We start from the raw sequence: 21,364 nt of genomic DNA, 5'->3' as shown, positions 1-21,364 counted from the left end.
CCAAAAAAATGTCAACATTATTCATTAAAAATTATATCATTACATTTCAAATAATATATAAGTTAATCAATACAAAATAAGTTGGATGACAACTTTGCTCTTGAAATTGACCATTTGAAAGGAAATATTTTTTATTGTCATTATTTGGAACAAGATTCAAAATTTAGAGTTAAATTTATCATAATTGAAAAATCAAAAACCAAAGACGGTAAAGAAAATCATAATAAAAGATCATGATTGCTCGGAGTCCATACCCATACCAGAAAAAAAGCTCATCTCAAATAAGAAATATGCATGTTTGAATTATTGATTTGGGTACGAATTTAAAACAAAAAAAAAATAAACAGTGAGAGAAATAGAAATGAAATATCTAATTCTCTCAAATTTTTATTTATTTAAATTCTTTCCCAAACATACGATTCAAACGCAGCTTATGAAGTGGGGGAAAATCAGTGAAGAACTTGCCAGAGTATTGGGCTTTAAGTAAACGCCAGCGTAGAGCAGATCGCAGAGCTTGTGAGGGCAAGACATGTCAATTTCTATATTTGCATCTTTCAAAATGGATAAGAAACTAAGTGGAGGCCTTGTTCTTCCACCTTTTCTTGCTGCAATTTCCTTTTCCTTTCCTTTTTTCGTTTCCTTCGCTGATGAGTCTGTCTTATTACTACAGCTTTGTTCAACTTGTTTGATCTCTGAACTCCCATCAGATTCCATCCTAGCCACCATCAAAAAATTGAGAAAACTATAGTAAAACAAAAACAACAACAACAAAAGCTCAATCAAATCATGCAAATGTTATTAATAAGAACAACAACATACAGTCTCATCTGGTTCATGATGTTTAGGATGGCATGGTGGATTTGCATCAAACGCACTCACAGTAGGATCCATAACTAAGTATTTGCCGCATCAATACATAGCTCAGGCGCCTAGAAAAATGGGTCAAGTTTGGCGTGCTGTCTAGCATTTTCTCAAATATTTTGCAACTAAAGTAAGTGGTCTAGCAGTTGATGGGTGGTGCTAATGCCCTCTGTCATTGATTTTTTTATTGTTAATAAAATAGTGATACAGGATCATTAATATTATCATTTAATTTTTTTTAGAATAAAGATTGGGACTCTTTCTCCCACCCCTTTTGACCCCTTTTCTTTTTTGATTAGTCACTTTTTCTTTTTTTTCTCCTCCTCCAATCACCACCCACCACGTGTGTGTGGGGTGGTGGGGGTTGAAGTTTGAGGGGGTCTAAATCACTGCTGTTTTTTTTATTATGTATAACTTTATTTATTATTTGATGGGATTGTTTAGGAGGCCCAACTCATGGCCCAGAAAAGCCCAATCCACCGTTGTCTTAAACTCCCCAAACAATCACATGGATAAAGCCTAACAACAGGCCCAATGAGGAGCAGGAGCAGCTGGTCCTGGTCCAGGCCTGGTAGCATTTGGGCACGTCAGGGAGGGGGTTAGCCGCATGACAGATAAAGACCCTGTAAAGTTATTGACATCACATATCAATTATTAAATGTAATAAGACCTCTCGTTGCAGAAAGGGGGCGAGAAGGCCATGACCGACGGCAAGTAAGTGTAAAGCTTTCGGTCAATGAGACAATATGAATGAACAAAAAAATGATTAACTGTGGATATAAGGAAGCCAAGACAAAACACAATGGGATAACTCTCTCTTTCTCTCTCTAAACCTCCAACTTTCTTTAAGTTACTACCTTGATCACGTTTGTTCTAACGGGATTGTCGGAGGGTTCACAACAAAGAATCACCCCCCATTTTGATACCTTCCCATTGGGCTTCTTGTATGTCAAGTAGAAGGAACCAAGGATCCTTTGCTCATGAAGCACTTAAATTACACTGCTGGAAAATCGACTTTTAGCGGCGTTTTAAAAACGCCGCTATAAGTACTAAAAACGTTGCTAATTCTTTTTGTGACGTTTAGTACCAAACGCCGACGACGCGGCCGTCGCTATAGCTTTATGGCGTTTGAAAAACGTCGTTATATTTTTATAGGCGGCGTTTTTAAAAACGCCGCCAAAAGTCCTACCTAATTGTACTGTGACGTCACTATGACATTTAGCGACGTTTTGAAAACGCCGTTAAAGACATTTATACATTTTAAAAATCTAACCGTTGGAGTGGGGATATAGTGACGTTCAAAAAACGCCGCCATAGCCTTTATTATTATTTTTTTTATTTTTAACGTTGTGCTAATTTTATATGGTTGAAAAAAAACCTGTCATAAACAATTATTAAGAACTAATAATTGATGTTTATTAAAATAATAAATAAACTAAGTTTGAAAACAAAATTAAAAATAAAATAATGAGGCTCTTGACACGTTATTATACCGATTAGTAACATGATTACACTCTCATCTATCCATCACATAACACATTTGGTATAAAGTTCAAAAAAAAAATTATAAATAAATAATAATAGGAGAAGAAGAAAAAGAAGAAATCTGATGCACCAACATTGTATTCAAGCAATCAATATTTTCTTTTTCCTTTTTGAAGACCCATCAAGTAGAGTAGAAAACTATGAAGAATCAATCAACATGCAAGAACCTTCCTTTCGGTTACCTTACAAACCTTAGCTTGTTAGAACATTAACTACATCAACAAAATATGATAGCAACTATTCAATACAAAAGTTTCTAAAGCCATTTTTTAGATAAGTAAAGAGTTTATAGCACCTGAAGCAAGAGCAGTCACTTTCCCTCGGGCCACAAGTAGCATATCAAGAACCACATCCCACATAGTCATCTCTTTCTCTTCTCCAACAAACTGATTCCATCCCATGTCCCCATCAGCGAAGTAGCCCCCACCGAAGGAAAAACCCCTATTCCATTCTTCATGTTCGCTCCCTGACATCGGTGGAACAGAGACAGGTATCCAAACCCCAGTTTCTTCAGAAACTGGCAAGTCATAACAAAAATATTTGCCAACTGTATCATTGCCAGCATTTGAAACATTATGATTCTGCAGATCATCACCCACCATAGTGCCATCAGGTGCCTCGGTTTCATCATCTTTCAGCTGTGCATTTTCTTCATTTACCAAATTATCAGTGGCCGACAAACTACTTTCTTTCCTTTGTTCCTCAACATCTTCAGAAACCTGAACACCAGCACCCAGCAATGCAAATAAACAAGCAGCATTTTAAAAACTGATTTAGAAACAGATGACAGAAAAATGATACCCCTTTTGTCCCAAGTCCTTTTTGTCCATTTTCTTATATTGGAATGTCACACGATAGTTCTTCACTTTAAAAGTGAAGTGTACAAAATTTTGTTACTTTTCTAAACTATCATTTTGAAAGAGTAGCTCTGAAATCCACCACAGAAAATTTTCCCAAGTTTTGGATGCTCATGCTTCCCACTTGAGCATGAACGCGTTAAATGCCTGCCTCTCTAAACAGTTGGAATCCTAAAGGGGCTATGAACAGGGAATGGAGGGAACAACATCTATTGCACCATAAATTTGATCTTTGCACAAGTGAATATATATTGATAAAGCCACATCACATATAAGTTAACCCAAAAGATCATTGACAAACAAGGCCACCAAGTTGGATAAATAAACATGAAGTTGATAACGATGCAATCAACATAAATAGGGAAATATAACTAATGCATGACACGTTAGATGCCCAATGATAACAAGTAATCACCATGAAAGTCCCTAAGAAGATGGGAAAACAAAAAACAGAAGGAAAAAAAAAAAAAAAAACTAAGAGAACTGCAGTTCTGAAGTCTGATTATCGAACTTAATAAAATTAATCATCTATTATAATGCTCAGGGGTACAAATAAGTAGTCAATGCTCTTCAGTTTGTCCCCCCATATTCACTTGATGCTTCGTATATTCATGCCTCTTATAATCAGGAAAAAGAAGAATCATGCTTATTATTAGGGAATGAACAATTTAGTTGAGAATCACACTCATGCTGCAAATAACACACACTTGCAACTTGGTAAGAGCACCCTTTCTAAATTAGAACCTAATAGTGAGTGGTAACTGAAGAAAGTTGTGTGTTTCTCAAAACCTCAATACAATTTTGACAATTTAACATAATTTTCATATTCCATAACCTTTTTTTTACCACATTTAATACATCTGCTTATCATCGACACTGAAATAATAGGGTCATTTTGTGAATTGGCATTAAAATCCCTAAAAAATAAGCCGGAACAAAACATAATAGATGAATCATCTTTGGTTTGGTGAAAATCTTCACTGTACATGAAATACCAATCCTAATTTTTGATAGAATGCAGAATTTCATTCTTTTACTTTATTCTTTAATACTACATACTTATGCGTGGTAATTCTATATGTTAGAAGTACCTGAAACGTACAGATCCATTTGGGCCACCAGATTTTGTGGCCTGCAAAACTCAATTAGAATCATATGAGCTTTCTTGATATGTAATGTTTAGGAATAATATAAATTTCTACTTTCATCTCAAACTGTCAACAAGTAAAACTCTTTCTCACCTTATCATAAGTCATAGCATCATTCATCGCCAAAGTCAATAAGGATGGAACAAGATCTGGGTTTGCCTGAAATCGGCACATCAAGAATCAATGAAGCATTGTAGGTTTTAAATCTGTAAAATCAGGTCTAAATATGCATTACATTAAGATCAATTTCATTAAGCATGATGGCGGGATTTACCTTTATAGCTGTAAAAAGGGTCCCCTTCACACTTGCTGTCAAAGAAAATATGTTAATTCAATAGACACCGTCAATGTTAAATGTACATAACTATTTGGTATCATTTTCATTTTTCATGTTTTCAGAAACAAAAGCAATGAAAAGTTCAAAGTCATCCATCACTTCCAAAATTTTTCTAAAATTTGAAAACAACTATTTGGTGTTTTCCTAAAACTGGGTTGCTTTCAGAACTTTTTTTCTGGAAACACTTTACCTAACAAGTTTTCTGTGTTTTTTGAAAAATGAAAACAAAGAATAGAAAACAAAAATGACACCAACAGTTTGGAGTACTTACACTGAAACTCAGAACGCTGTCTGCGCTGTATTAGATCAGCAGCATTAGCCTCTTCAACAAATGAGCCTGAGCTTGCTATTATTTCCTAGGGAGAGACAACAACTGGCAGAAACTTATCATCACAAATAGCAATCGAAGACAGAAGTCAGCTTAATTGGCAGAAACTTTTTTTTTTTTTTGAAATTGTGCTAATTTTATTTCTTTGGAGTCAGCTTATTCAGTATCCTAAATAGCAATCGAAGACAGAAGTCATGCATAATTGATATGAAATGACATTCAACATATATGCTAACTTTAAAAACAAGAAAAAAAATTCTTCAGCTGCAAACGCCTGTCAACTGACATTCATGAGATTATTAATTTGAGGAATCTGCTTAAAAATCATGGTAACCGTATTCCGCCTAATCAAATATCATCACGATCCTTATTATTATTTTTTTAAATGAAAGGAACCTCTATTGTGTTAAAAGAAAGCTAAATAAGTAACCATAGGATGTTTAACATTGTAACAACCATGTGCATATGGTTTCCCATTTTGTCAAAATTGGATTTCATTCTTCAGCCAAGAGGTAAAATGGGTTAAAAGGGGAATTTGTAGTGCAGAATATCCATGAAGAACCCTTTCAAACATAGATGTTTAAAGAAATAGACAAAAAAGGGAAATAGAAAGGAAACAGGGAGCAGTACTACCCCTTGCAGCTTGACTTGATTGATGTTCAGATCTTGCAGAAAGCAATATTTTGTCCTGCACTTTCTTCTTCTTGTAAACTCCAACATATATGCAAACTGCCAATAACAGCACCCCAGCAACTCTTGCTATGACTCCAGCTGATAATCCTGCTTATATAAATAGCAAAACATTTTTAAATATTAGTAAAGACCCATATTTATCATCTCACATTTACATCTGAGCCAGGAAATTAAAAGTCAACTTTGAACCAATAGCGAAGAAAGCGAGACACCTGTGCAGCAAAAGGAAAAATAATAAATTGGTATTAGATGTTAAAAATTTATAAAAGGTGGCAAAAATGGCAACAAGTAACATGAATCTAGTATATCTAAACATCATAGTTACAAAAGTTACCTGGAGTTCAGGGATGGATATTTTCCATTTTTATCTGCAAAGAATTGGGACATCTATGGACAAAGTCAACCGCTTCAGATTTCAGAGATGCCTCAGAAGATCAGCTTCAGGTCATGTAGATCTAAATCTTTTGATTGGAGATCAAGTCCATCATCTCATTCGAATCAATCTCGCATAAATTTGAATCATGGATAAGATTTCAGCAACTACAAAGGACAGAATATGTCTGATCATGGTGGATTCAGAAATCTTCTGGGTCATAACAGATACCTGCCTCAAGCTTAGGTCTCTTAATATGTTCAGAAATTTAATCAGCAATTGAAGATTGACCAACAAATAAAGATGTGATTTCCCAAAGACAACAATTTAAAACCAGGATACTTTTAACTTCTACTTTCTGATTATCAGTTTTCAGCACAAAGAAGCTGCAACAAACAGGGCCTGATATCACTCACAGTATTAAAGCATTTGGTCAGAATGAAAGGAAACAAGTGTACTACTCAGATAATAAACAGGTTGGTAATTGAATCAGTCCATTTGATTTACATTGAATTTTAACTAACAAAAAAAAAGAGAGTGATATTCTAAGCATAAAAAAAAATTTAGTCATCCAGGGCCCTTATTCTAGAATACCGTTGGGGCAACAATTACGTGCATATTCACTTAAATGCAATTAGGAGGAGAATGGACAAATTCACTGTTATGTAACCAGGAAGAGAATATACATATTCAACTACAATTAAAAGAATAAACGCCACATTAATCCTAATGAAACGGGCAAAAGTTGGGAAGTTAAAGATGCATTCTGACCTTAAGCAGCTTGTGAACGAATTGAATAGCATCACTTGGTCCAAAAACCTGACAGTTGTTAACAACATCAACTTTATAATAGTTTTAAAATGAAGGCAAAAGAGATAGTGGACAGATGATATACCCCCCACAGGCCATCACAGCCAAGAATGATGAAGTGGTCTCGCTCTGTAAGCTTCGATGGAGCTTCGAAATCGGTTCGATCTGGAGCTTCGATGGAGCTTCGAAATTGCTTCGATGGAGCTTCGAATATCTGAATCTTTGATGGAAATCACTGAATCTTCAACGGAGCTTCGAAATCGGTTGGATCTGGAGCTTCGACTATCTGAATCTTCGCTGGAAATCACTGAATCTTCAACGGAGCTTCGAAATCGGTTGGATCTGGAGCTTCGAAATTGCTTCGATGGAGCTTCGAATATCTGAATCTTCGCTGGAAATCACTGAATCTTCAACGGAGCTTCGAAATCGGTTCGATCTAGAGCTTCAATGGAGCTTCGAAATTGCTTCGATGGAGCTTAGAGAGGGTTGAGAGAGAGAGAGAGAGAGAGAGAGAGAGAGGGGGGGCTCAGATAAAATGATGTATGCGTATGGGTTGAGAGAGGGCCAGATACAAAATAAGGATTGAGAAGGGGCGTGCGGTACACCGCATTCGGAGGCGTTTTTCAACGCCTCCTATTATAAAACGGCGCCGTTTTGGTTAAAAGAATATGCGGCGTTTATAAAACGCCGTTAAATGTTAATAACAGTGACGTTTAAAGAAACGTCGTTAAAAAAACGCCACCGTAACCCTTTTTTCCTGTAGTGGAGGTAGATAAGAAAAAGTGTGACGATAGTTTTGCAAGAATGAAGGTACATAATGAGAACTAGTAACAGAATATCTAGAAATATGTTATAAGATTGGAATTTTGCAGAAAATTGTGTTACTCAAAGAACCATAAGCATGTATCAAATGAGCTGAAGGGAAAAAAATATAAGGAAAAAAGAAAAGGATTAAGAAGGTTTTAACTCAAATAACAAAACTAAATAATGTTTGACATTGCTAATAAAAATTAAAATATACCAAATAAATGAGTCAACAAAGAAGCTTCAAGTCAATTGATAATAAAAACAAGGAAATTCTAGTCTAAATAAATAAAGAAAGAAAAAAAATTCAGTTTCGATCATTCATGTTGATAATGCAATGATTGCCGATGTGCATCATATATTTGTTATAGAAGAAACCTCCCTGAATGTAGCAAGGCCACACACCATTTCAAGCATTAGCATACACTAAATGAGTATGTGTGTGATGAGAACCACCAATTTGATCCATTAATGTATATTAACTACAGTGACATGATCTGAGAATTGACCAAAAATATGTAAAGAAGTATTTCTTACCTCGGCAGATGAATGACTCATATTACCCAACAACTCCTCCAGAAGTTTCCTATGGAGCTGTATTTCAACCAATGGCATTCTTGGTAGGGATACTTCTACAAGTGCCACACCACATCCCGTTAGTCAAGCATTAAATCAATTTAGAAGACAAACAGTAGAATCAATTAAAGGACATCAAATCATAAAGTTTCAAGTGATAACTTGTGTAATAGGCATAGCATTCCGCCATGTGTTCACAAGGGGGCATCATTGTTATCAACTAATTCCATTCAAAAGATAATTCATCCACTAGGAAAGATTAGTAGTATCATCTTTTATAACCTAGATAGTCACCATGACAGGAAGTGCAAAACCAAAACATTTTTAAATATAAACATAATTAATTAGCGGTTTTTAGAAGTAAGTTTCTTACATTCATTCAGAATATAAACATACATTTTAGAATTATCAACCTTGGACCAGCTATAAGGATTGAGATGTAATATGGGCAGTTCTCCGTGTCGTTTTCCTGCCTCGTAGTTGAATGGTCCTGTAAGGTTGCACAATAAACATTTTATACACATAACAAATTTTACTTGGCTGATGTAATATGTAAAGCAAATGTGTTAGTAGTACAAGAACTCAAAAATGTCCAAACAACCCATTTCATGTATATCATGACAACATATTGCGGACAAAATGGTAACTCAATCAACCTTGTATTCTAAATAGAATTTAATTTCTCACACATTTGAAAAACAATTTTACAGTCTAATATTTGTGTACAGATACAATAAGTACAGCTATTGTAACAACAGATAAGTTGAGAATTCCAAAATATATAGATGGATTAGATTTTTTAAAAGTAAATTTTACAAGTTTTATAAATCTGAATAATAGGTGAGCCACAGTAGTGAATTGGGTACCTCCTCCGTCCACCTGAATAATAGGTGAGCCACAGTCAATCAAACCAATGGATGGTTGATTAGGTAGTCTACCTAGAGCTCCAGGCTGATGGGAATTTTTTGTTTACCAACCCTTTGGAACATTAGAGGTTCTCAGGACTCATTGGACGTGATTTCTGGCAGGCGGCCAGAAGTGTTCAAAAGGAGATTGCTGATGAGGGTGGTCAGAGGTGGTGGCCAAAAATGGGAGGTGAAACAAAAAATGCTCAAGTGGTAACTAGAATACAAAAAATGAAAACACAACCAAACAATGCCTATCCTCCTAATTTTGGAGAAGCAAAAAAGTTCTAAAATTGTGAAATCTTCTCTCCAATTTACAGCCACTCCATACACTTTCCCTTTCCTTCTTAAGAACAATACAAACAAACAGGGGCTAAATAGTTCAATTGAATGGGCAAAAATACACCTTTTTTCTTTTTTTTTTCTTGAACAATATAAAAGCACACTTCTCAAACCCTTGCCACAATGCCTCTGTATGGATTGGTCTAGAAGTTAAAACATTGCTTTTTGAAAACAAACACGAAGTCAAAAAACAGAGAGAGAGAAACAATTCTAAAAAATGTCACGCAATTACAAGGTCACGTGTCCTTGTTGGGTGAGCTGCCACAAACTGAATTTTCATAGCTTGAAGACCTCACTTGCAAGGTTAAGTGGTACCAAAAACAGAAAATGTGTTAAAATAATGAAATAAAACAAGGTACAAGGTATTAAAATACAAATTACAATAGCAATCAATATTCAATAGTACTTTGTCTTCTAATATTTGCAGGAATTGCTTCAGTTAGACCAAAACCCAAACACATGCAAAGCGAAATGAATAAGAATGTACAACCCATGGTCATGACCAAGTATTTTACATAAAAACCAATGAAATTGCAAGTCCTTTTAAGTGTGATGAATCAGAATCACACAATCATAAAAAAAAAAAAAAAAAAAAAAAAAAAAAAAAAAAAAAAAAACATGTAATGCAAACCTCTTCTTCTTCTTTTTTTATACTTTGGTCCAATTTCTTTTTTTCCTGAGTAAATTACAAATTTCACCGTCAAATTTTGATCCTTTAAATTTTAATTATAACAATTAAAATTTTAAATTTTAATATAAATTCAATGTAATCGTTCTATTTCTTTACGTTTTAAAAATTAATTGAAAATTATTAAAACATAACAAGTTAAAGTAAAAATTGAAAAGTGATGAACTAGTAGAGTGTTCAAATAGATAAAGAAGTTTCAAACTCACTCACCAATCGTTCTATTTCTATACTGTTTTGACATTTTCTATAAGGAAAATGTAATAGAGTGACAAAGATAATGAACTTCAATCAAAAACAGAGAGACAGAGGTCCAAATCTCATAGAGCAATGAAGAGAATATGTGAAATTCGATCGGAGAGATTGAGAAAGTAGATTTGATATTACCATAATAGCAGATCGGAGAGACAAAGAGAGTAGATCTGATTGGATAGAGAGCAGATTTGAGAATAAGATCTACATCTCTACGTCGTTGAGCTTGCTTCGACTCACTGTTGGTAACGATCCAGATCCAACGCTACTTGCTATTCTGTACATGATCAGAGACATTAACACGACACTCAAAACCCTAGAAAAATCGATTTGATAAAAGAAAATGAAAAACAGAAGAAAAGAAATTAGAAATCAACTATAAATCGTTAGTTTAAACCATGAAAGTCTACAGACCTTATGTGAATATAGCAAATCCATATCAAAAAACTCTAACCTTGAGCCCTAGATCGACTTAGATAAGAGGGATTCAAACGATATTACAGACAAACGCTCAAATCAAGTGCAGAACAAGCATTTCCAGATCATACAAACAAAGAATCAATGGAGATCGAAGATCCAAGGCCTTGATTTCTCTTTGCCTCTCTCTCTCTCTCTCTCTCTCTCTCTCAAAAGTAACGCTGTGTTCTCTAAAGTCACGCCTCTCTTTTGATCAGGAAGTCCTGCCTCTTCAATCACAAGTAAATGTTATTTCACAATTTTTTTAATATTGGCGTACAAAACGAGATGAGTAATTTGTTCAAAATGGAAAAAAGTATAGGAGATTTCACGACGTTTTTCAAAAACGTCAGAAAAAAAACGTGGTGATATCCTCTTTTTCTTGTAGTGTTAGTCCGATCCTTCCTCAACGGATCGAATTGCACTATCATTATTAGTTTGTATTATTCCGTTTATGATGTCATCGTGATCCTGAATTTGTATTCCTTGTCATCAGTTTGAAACTAGCCACCTCCAATTCGCTAATGATTCCCTGAGCTGACAACTTTGATTCCTTTGATTACTTTTTAAGAGTCAACTTTTTTATTCTCTTGGCATGCAAAATGTTAAATCTTTTCCTCGAAGGTCATTAGATTTTGGCTTTTTTCCTTGGAGGTCAGGTACTTGATTGGTCAAGCCACTCCTATGGATTAAGCCACTACTATTGAATCATTAAGGAACCACATGGGGAGCATCATAAAGTTATTTTACTGGATTCCCATTAAATTTTGGGTAATGATAAGACCAATAAAAGTAGTGTTTTAAAATAATTATTAATGATGTGATATTTATTTTTTATTTTTTTTAAAAAAAAATAAAAAAATAGATACAATAATATTGTGACAGTGGGTGAAATTTACTGTCACATCATTAGTGGTGACACTAATTAATGCTCTCACTAATTAGTGATTGGTTTAGAACACCACTTTTAGTGGTCTTTACCATTACCCTAAATTTTTTATTCCTTGGAAATCATGTTCGTTTAGGAGTCACGGGGAGCATTAAACTTAGGCAAATTACATATTAATGGCATGCATAAAGTTATTTGCAATTCAGTAGAGAATTTGAGAGCGTCGTGGACGGTTACAAGTTTTATTATAATTTATTTTGTATAATTTTGTGTATCATTAATAAAAAAATTAAGTAAATTTAAATTGTAGTATTTTTATTTTAAGGATGTGTTTGGCATGTTTGATATTTTTGGCAAAAATAGTTAAAAAGTCGAAACATCCAATCACATCACTCTTTTTATTTTTTTATATATATTTTCGTAAAAAATTAAAAAGTCAATTAAAATAAGAGTAAACTACTAATAGGTTCTAATAGTTAGATTTAATTCCCACCAAATTCTATTAAAAATAAGTTCTAGCAAAATCGTTACAAAAATAATTTTTATGACAATTTTTTGTATATATCACTAAAAATTAATAATTAGTGACTTTTTTTTGTCACGAATTTTATAAATTATCTTTAAAATTTACTATTAGTGACCCTTTTTCAATAATGAATTTTTCAAACTAAATATTAATTTATGCATGACTTTCAAGGAAGGAAAGAGAGAGAAGTAAGCGGGTAAGTATAAAGTAAGAGCTTATTTGGAAATTGATTGTTTATAGAGATTTGTGTGTGGATTTTAATAGATAGATTTATTATTGAATAGATTTTATAAGAATTAATGATATTTTTTATTAAATATTATTAAAAAATGTTATTAATTGTTAATTTAGATATTTTTTGAAACAGACAACTAATTTGGATATTTTTTCTTAACCCATTTTCTATAACACATTCAAATCAAAAGGTGATGTACTTACTTCTATAATGCTAATAAAACATCATAAAAGACAAAGAAAAACAAATTCACAACTAGCTTTGTGGTCAAATATTTTCTAAATTTTTAAAAGATATTTGTTCTTGTGATTACTTATTCTTCAACTTCCCATGTCATAAAATTCTTTGAAAAGAACATTAAGATCATTGTATTGATTAGCTTTAATAAAAATCTTGGAAAATCTAGGGGTGTAAAATGGCTTGTGGGTCAACCGAAACCCGTCCGCGGCCTGAGTAGGCTCTGCCCGACCAAGCTTGCCTAGGCCCAAGCCCAGCCTGGGACCCTGACCCGTGTGTTTTGGAGCTCAACCCATTGGCTCGCTCAAGACCCATTCAAAGTTTGGCTTGAGACACGGTTTGCCAGAGACTTAGTGTCATTTTTTATAGAAAAGAATAAAATTTTAGTGAAAAAAATAATAAATAAATAAATAAATCAAGCCCGCCCGAGACCTGAATATCTCCTAGACCTGGACATAATTTTCTAGCTTGTGGGCTGACCTGGCCTGGCCTAAATTTTGGCGGAAGCCCGCGCGGCCCAATATGGACCGGCCCGAGCCCAAGTCTAAGTGGGTCAAGCCAAACCGAGCCGAGCCAAATTTACACTCCTATAGAATCAATCTTTTATCCAAATTTTTAAATGATTGATTGTTCTTTGGGTTACTTATTTTTCAACATAAGGTTCATTTGGGAAGTGTGCTGGCTTTTTGATTGTTTAATTTTTTTGACTATTTTAGTCTGGGACTAAAAAATCTTATTTGGAAAGGACTTTTGATTTTTTTGATTTTTTTAATTTTTTTATGAGAGAAAAAATGTAATGATTATGAGTTAGATACGATATTTTGTTTTTTATGACTAAAAAATTTAAGGTCATGACTACAACAAAAACATACTTTAGTGGCACTACACTAGTGGCATATTTTTAGAAAATGCCACAAAAAATGATATTTAGTGGCACGTTTTTGAAAAATGCCACAAAACGACAAACATAAAAGGCTCTAGTGATATTTCAATGAACAAGTGTCACAAAATTACAACAAAAACATACTTTAGTGGCACTACACTAGTGGCATATTTTTAAAAAATGCCACAAAAATGATATTTAGTGGCACGTTTTTGAAAAATGCCACAAAACGCCAAACATAAAAGGCTCTAGTGACATTTTAATGAACAAGTGTCACAACACTACAATAAAAACATATTTTAGTGACACCATACTAGTGGCATGTTCTTAAAAAATGTCACAAAAAGAATATTTGGTGGCATTTTTCAAAAAAAATGTCATAGAGCCACAAACATACAAGGCTCTAGTGGCATTTCAATTAAAAAAAATGTCACTTCACTACAACAAAAATGTCACTACAACAAATTTACGCTTTAGTGACACTACACTAGTAGTATGTTTTTAGAAAATGCCACAAAAATAAAAATTGGCATTAAATGTTTTAGAAAAATGCCATAGAACCACAAAACATATAAGGCTCTAGTGGCATTTCAATGAAGAAATATCACATCAATTTTATGACATTTTATAAAATAATGACGCAAAAAATTATGTTCGTGACATTTACCAACAGATGCCACTAAACTTTAGTTGCAATGACATTTTTTAAAAAATGTCAGGACATTAGGTAGGTGCAAATTACTTTTTATGGCAGTTAGGTGAAAAGTGTCATAAACAAATATTTTATAGCATTTTGAGAAATGCCACTAAGCCAAAAACTTTCCAAGCTTATAATGACATTTTTGAAAAAATAAAAAATGCCAATTTATTTTCTAAATTTTTAAAATGCAGTAAATGATTACAAATAAATGAATTAAACTCAATATACACTACAAGAAAAAGCATATTCGGCGACTAAATTTCTTGACCAAAAAAATTTGGTCGCTGAAAGTATAGCTTTCAGCGACCAAAACAGCATTAGTTGCCAAAAGTAAAGCTTTTTGGCGACTAAACAATTTTAGTAGCCAAAAGTCTACAATTGGCGACTAAAACTAAGTTTGGTCACTGATTATATGGGTTTTAGTGACTAAAAAATTTTTAGTAGCCCAAAGTAAAGCTTTTTGGCGACTAAAAAAATTTAGTAGCCAAAAGTCTACAATTGGCGACTAAAAATAAGTTTGGTCACTGATTATATGGGTTTTACCGACTAAAAAAATTTTAGTAGCCAAAAGTAAAGCTTTTTGGTGCCAAAAAAATTTTAGTAGCCAAAAGTTTACAATTGGCAACTAAAAAATAAGTTTAGTCACCAAAAGTGGTCATTTTTAGTGCGGGAGAACTAAAATCCTAAGGCGGGAATAAAATTTTTTGGTGACCAAAATTTTGGTAGCTGAAAGTGCATCTTCGGCGACCAAATTCGATTTTGGTCGACAAAAGTTAAGTTTTTTAGCAACTAAAAAACAATTAGTAGCCAAAAGTATAGAATTGGCGACTAAAAAATATTTTTAGTCGCCAAAAGTTGTCTTTTTTTTTTTATTTTGGTAGTAAATAGTTTATTTTACATAAATTATGTTCAATAAAATAATTATGTTTATACATATACTTTTATATTAATATAAATGTATGTACAATATAAATAATATATGTTGCATATATAATCATGTGGTGGTATAAAGGTGTAGTGAGAAGAGTGTGGTGTATAAGGTTTATGGTGCGGAAGGTTGGCGGTTCGAGTCTCCGCAAGAGCGGATCAAATTGTTCTACAACGAATTATCATCATGAATGACACTTAATAGTGTCACGAATAGTGCCTACCATGACATTAAAGTGTCACTGAAAGGTTTTAGTCTTGATGGTGTAATGACACTTACAAGTGTCACTAACTCTTTTTTTAATGGCGCTTGATAGTGCCACAAATAATATCTACCATGACATTAAAATGTCATTAAAAGTTTTCAGCCATGATGGTGCAGTGACACTTGCAAGTATCTACCGTGACACTCGTATCTACCGTGGCACCGATAGAAGTGGCACTTATTCAAAATGCCACAAGACCAAAAAATGTCATTAGAAGAATAATTTTGTGGCACTTTCAAATGTCACTAAACTAAGAAAATGTTGTAGTGTCAATTTTTTTTTCACATTTTTTTGAAGATGGATTGTTTTTTGAATTTTTCTATTCTTCAACTACCATCAAATTACTATTATTTGAAAAGAATGTCTAGGTCATTGAATTGATTAGCTCTAATAAAGACCTTGAAAAATTTGGGATCAAATCTTTCCCAAATTTTGAGAAGATAAGATTGATTGTTCTTTGAATTATTTATTCTTCAACTACCGTATCATTCTTTGAAAATAAAGTTGATTAACTTTAATAAAGTTTTTGAAATTTGTTTACCGTTATTTTAAATTATACTGTCCATGTCATTTTTTTTAATTGTCTTTACATAATAATACAGGATGATTTGACAATTTAATAAAATAGTGAAAAAAAAAATTTATTACTACAAAAAGCCAAGTCCTTCTCATTACTTTTTATATATTTTCCTGGGTTAATTACACTAATAATTACGTCATTTTGATTCTTGACTTTTTAATTGTGATACATTTGATCAAGAATTTTGAATCTTGTTCCAAATACGAACAATTAAAAATGTTATTAGATTTTTCAAGGCTAAAATCGTCAATTTGAAAAAATATAAATTAATTTGACAAAAATAAATGTCAAACAAATATTTTTGAATTTTTAAAAATTATTTCTACCAACTAAATATAAAATTATGTAAAATTGATAAATCTTTTAAACATTTTTTTTTTACCAAATGAATTTTTATTATGTGTTTAGATGATGATCATGTAAAATTAATTTAAAAAAATTAATCATGTAATTTTTATTAATTTTTATCAATTTTACATAATTTTATCATTGGTGAATAAAAATAATTTTTAAAAAGTTAAAAATATTTTTTTGACATTTATTTTTGTCAAATTAGTTTATATTTTATTAAATTGATAGTTTTGCCCTTAAAATTAAACAATGGTATCTTTAATTGTTCTTATTTGGAACAAGATTCAAAATTTAGGATCAAATATGTCATAATTGAAAAGTCAATAACCAAAGTGACACAAACTCCAAACTATAAGAACTATTTATATAATTTGTCCTATTTTTTTTTTTAAAAAAAATCAATAAAAAGGCCAATACCCAAACCACCAAAACACTTTTCAATTTTGTGCATGAACATTGCACAAAATTATCTACACAAATGAAGGCACATCATATTTGTTTCCTTATTACTTAAAAATCTTTTCCTCTTTCTTTTTTTATAAAGAATTTTGTACATTAAAAACTATAAACTATTAGAGTGTACTTGTCTTATTAAAAGACTTTGATTAGTGACTTTTGGTCAGGCTTTGCCCTTTATTTATTTAATATTTTATGAAGTAAAGTAGAGAATGAATCAACCAAACAAAATGCATCTCAATTGGTGATCAAATGTTCAATCACTGTGCATTCCAGATTTCGTACTAGATGAAAATGAATTAGGGCTTCGCATTCAGTTGGACTATCTAAGGATTGAGATTCCTGCCACAAGAAGCACCGTAACAGCTGCCCCGCCGGAGTTGGCCGGATAACCCCTCCGGTGTGGGAATTAGTGATCGGAGAAGAGATGTAGAGAGTTTTGTTTGTAGTAAGTGGGGTTCAGCTTAGATCAGTTCAGTTACCTTCAATGTGAAGTTCATGTAGTATTTATAGGGTTCCTTGCTTGTTGCTAAAGATGGTTTCATGGAACTCAGGTGCTACCAAATTTGTTTTTAGCATTGCCCAAGGTGGGGGACTACCTGGTAGTTGTCATAGAATGCATATACTCATTGTAGTCATGCTGATAACAAACAACATTATTTTGGTTTAACAACTTCCGTGATTCTAGGAGTAGGGGACCAGCTGCGGTGGCATCCTCCATGTGCATGCATTCATAGCTTCCACGTTTCTCTAAGGGGTTTCCTCAGCTCGGTACCGTTGTGCCTTGGTTCGGCCTTTTACAAGATCATTTATAGAGATGGGCTAGTCCATTCGGATATCTTTGTATGGGCTCGGCCCACTTTAGTTCGGCCCATAGATTAGGTCTTGCAACTCGGCCTAGCCCAGCATCGCGGCTGGACTCGCCTTTCCACTGCGGGTTGGGCCCAAGTGCTTGAGGACTTGGGTAGACTGTTGATCATGGAGTTGGGCTCAATTGGCTTGCCCATATATTCATCTAACCCACTTGGATTTGGGCTTTAGTGAATTGGGCTGGCCCAAGGCTTGGATCTGACCCATTTCATATTCAGCCCATTCATTTGCCCCCTAGCTCGCGCTAAGGTTCCCCTTGGGGGGAACTATTGTTCTGCTCTCCAAGCGTAACATTGCTTCAGTTCTGCTTCAGTTCGGCCTTGGTGACGGTTCAATCCTGACACATAACCCCTGCATGCGTCCTTTTGTGGTGACACATGGCGACGTGGGATATGTGTGCAGAGATAGTGCGTCGATTCCATACCGAATGTCGTGCTTCATGTACCTTCACGCGCGGCTGGTGCAATAAATGCTCTGGCTGTCAATCCAAACCCCTTTATTTGCTTTTTCTTTTTTTTAGAGAGTTTCAAAGAAAGAAAGAAGAACCCTTCTCGTTCCTCTAAGCCAGTCTCGTTGGTGCTCTACTCAGACTTTTCATTGCTGGTCTTGCTTCAGCGCCACCTGTTTGCTACCGCTGCTCTGATCTTTTTAAGTCCTCTTGTGATCCTTCTTCTCTTGTCTTTTTCTATTTCAATCATCTTGTCTGGCCCTTGCGCCGTTGTGTTCTCCATCTTGGTATCTGAGTTCTACCCTTGTACCACTAGGTTCAGTTTGATGGGAAAGTTTCACTCATTAGTTGATACTCCTGAGGCCATGGCCATGTTTCGTCGTGATTACAATATCCTTGATGACGTGACCCTTTCACTGGTAAAGGTCGATGCCAAACGTATGGGCACTAGGAATACCGTCATTTTTCCGGTTGCATCCATCGTCGAGGGAGGGGTTCGTTTTCCTCTCGACCCTTTGGTGGGCCAATTTCTACACCAGGTTCAACTCACCCCAATGCAAGTATCTGTTAACTTGTTTCGTGTCGTCTGTGGTGTGTCTGCTCTCAATAAACGGTTGGTCTTGAATCTCGATATTTGGGACGTTTTGGGCTGCTACACTCTTTCTCATAACAAGGATCATAACACGTACTACCTGCGTGTTCGTTCGATCGACTGTCATCTGGTGACTGGTTTGCTTGATTCAGACAAGCACAATGATGATTTTCTGCAAGTTGGTGGCAACTGGGAGTTCCCCACCGGGACCGAATTCCAGTTCGAACGGATGCCCGAAGGATGGCTACCCAGGTTCGAATCATTCCTCCAGTGTCTTTTGTATTTCTTGCCTTTGTTTTGGATGTTGTTTTAATGTGGTACTTCTTTTTTGCAGAGGCCTCTCGTTTTCAGCGAAGGCTGAATCGGGAGAATACTGAGGCCATCAAAGCCGTTCTGAGGTACAAGAAGAGGTTCGCGCCGGAGTTGTTAGATTACCAAGCGACTTATCGCTCCGTCATTTCGAAGAAAGTGAAGCTCGCTGTATCCCTTCTAGATTCTGATACTGAGATTGACACATCCTTTACTCCTCTGGTTACGAATCGCCGTCGAAGCCAGGGTGCATTGCCTGAAAAGACGCCCTCTCCTGCCCCCAGTTTCGTAGGGGGTGGGTCCGTGTCGAAGAGGAGAGTGCTAGTGGATTTGGAGGCTGAGGCTTTTGGTGAGACCCTTTTGTTAAAGGTCGAGGCGAAGAGCCTCATGGATGTAAAATTGGAGGTGGGAGCTTCTGGAACTCACGCTGCTACTGCCGAGCCCTCCGCTTCAGTTATTGCGAGGGGGAGAAATATTGGCAAGGCAATGGTGGGGGAAGCTTCTGAAGATCCTATTGAGGACGAAGCACTTGAGAAATGGGAACCGCCGATGCTGCATCAAGGTAGGCCCATTTCTATATCTGATTCGGTTGTTGCTTCCCAAGATTTTGCTTTTGATTTGACCAAGACTCTGTTGATGCTGGTTGACATAGCTGACCATAATGGGCCCCGCGATATTCCTATTTTGAAGAGGACCCTTCGGATGATGACTGCTGTAAGTGCTTTCTTGTTTTGCTTGCTTTTATGCTGTGTTTGGTTGGGGGATTTGGGGAGGGATTTGGAAAGGGAAAGGGAAAAGGTGTGTGAAACTATGTGAAATATAGGTATATTTTTTTTTACATTTCACCTACCTTTTCCATTTTCCTTTCCAAATCCCTCCTCAAATCCCTCAACCAAACACAGCATTAGTGTTATGCTACTGCTTTCTTTCTTTTAATACTTTGTAATCCGTTGCAGTGTATTCAGAGGATGCATCTGTCCATCACCTGCGCTGAAAAACTAGAAAAGGCCATGCTGAAGGCCGCTATGAACGCTGAGAGACTGATGGTGAGCCTGGAGGCTGATAAAAAAGGACGGCGAATTGACGAAAGGGAGGCATTCCGTTTGAACAAGATTGTTGCTTCAGCTGAAAAATCAAAGGAGGCTGTTGTTGGGGTGCAGGCTCAACTTAAAGGAAAAGTGGCCGAGCTGGAGGCCGTTATCGCGATGATGGCTACCAAGCATTCTGCGTTGGAGGCCAAGCACTGGCAACAAGGTTGGGATGAGGCTGGGGCTGCTTACAAGGAGGAGGTGCTGGTGCTGCGAGACAAGCTCTTCCTGAAGGGTTGGTCGAGCGCTTTAGCTGCTGCCCTGGTTCCTGAAGGCTCTTCCTTGTTTCAGGATGTCCTAGTTCCCTTAAGATCCTTGAGTTCAAAGATTGTCTCCACCCCTGCTGTTCTTTCGGTTGAAGTTTCTTCAAAAATTGATTCTGCAAACAAGACTTAGGACCATGTTGCCATTGAAACGGTGAACATTGAAGAGGGTGGAACCCTGGAGATTGAAGCCATGGGAGACGTGGTTAAGGAAGCTTCCACTTCTCAGGGAGTTGGAGCTGCTTCTACTTTTCCTTCCCAAGACGGCCTGGACAAGATTGTGGACACTGCTCCTGAGGTTCCCTTTGTTAATGAAAGCTGAAGTTTTCTCTACAAGGAATTAAAGTTTTTGCTTTTCTGTTTTGATGTACTATGGCTTGGTCCAAGCTTTCTTTCTACACTTGCCAAGACAATTTTTCTTTTTCTTTTCTTTTCTTTGTTGCTGGCTATGAGGCCATTTGTGCCTTTTGTTGGATAATGGGATTTTCTTTTTGAATTTGCAATCTGATGCTGTTTGGCTTCTATATCTGAATGTTTTCTGTACTGTTTGTCCCGGCCGAGCACTGTTGGGATCTCGGGGCCGAACAGATGCTCGGTCTGGTTCTGTATTGCTTAAAATAGATGCTCCGTCTAGTTCTGTACTGTTTGCCCCTGGCCAAGCACTGTTGGGACCTCAGGGCTAAACAGATGCTCGGTCTGGCTAACGAATATGTTACATAGTTGTGCTTGATTTTGTAAGAGGGTCTTACTTAGGTCCAGGTTGGTTCTAAAA

General features: G+C 35.4%; 3 long non-coding RNA genes across 4 annotated transcripts; all 3 read right to left on the bottom strand.

The window, feature by feature from the left end:
- Positions 1-257: 257 nt before the first annotated feature.
- Positions 258-993, bottom strand: LOC145820978 (uncharacterized). Its single transcript, XR_014363020.1, has 2 exons — positions 820-993; positions 258-715 (listed from the first exon to the last, which is right to left on the bottom strand). It is a non-coding gene; the product is annotated as an uncharacterized LOC145820978 (long non-coding RNA).
- Positions 994-2,490: 1,497 nt separating this feature from the next.
- On the bottom strand, positions 2,491-5,225 carry LOC145822515 (uncharacterized). The gene is made up of 5 exons (XR_014363859.1): positions 5,020-5,225; positions 4,686-4,720; positions 4,505-4,570; positions 4,355-4,395; positions 2,491-3,125 (listed from the first exon to the last, which is right to left on the bottom strand). It is a non-coding gene; the product is annotated as an uncharacterized LOC145822515 (long non-coding RNA).
- A 2,575-nt stretch (positions 5,226-7,800) lies between these two features.
- Positions 7,801-11,064, bottom strand: LOC145820977 (uncharacterized). 2 transcript variants are annotated; one of them, XR_014363019.1, is made up of 4 exons: positions 10,971-11,064; positions 10,652-10,793; positions 8,729-8,822; positions 7,801-8,388 (listed from the first exon to the last, which is right to left on the bottom strand). It is a non-coding gene; the product is annotated as an uncharacterized LOC145820977 (long non-coding RNA). The 2 variants fall into 2 exon arrangements; XR_014363018.1 differs by having other exon boundaries at positions 8,746-8,822.
- Positions 11,065-21,364: the final 10,300 nt, after the last annotated feature.

Source organism: Camellia sinensis, chromosome 3 (assembly GCF_055761805.1).
Source record: "Camellia sinensis isolate YWXY chromosome 3, ASM5576180v1, whole genome shotgun sequence".
Classification (NCBI taxonomy): domain Eukaryota; kingdom Viridiplantae; phylum Streptophyta; class Magnoliopsida; order Ericales; family Theaceae; genus Camellia; species Camellia sinensis.
This window is presented reverse-complemented; position numbering and strand designations above follow the sequence as displayed.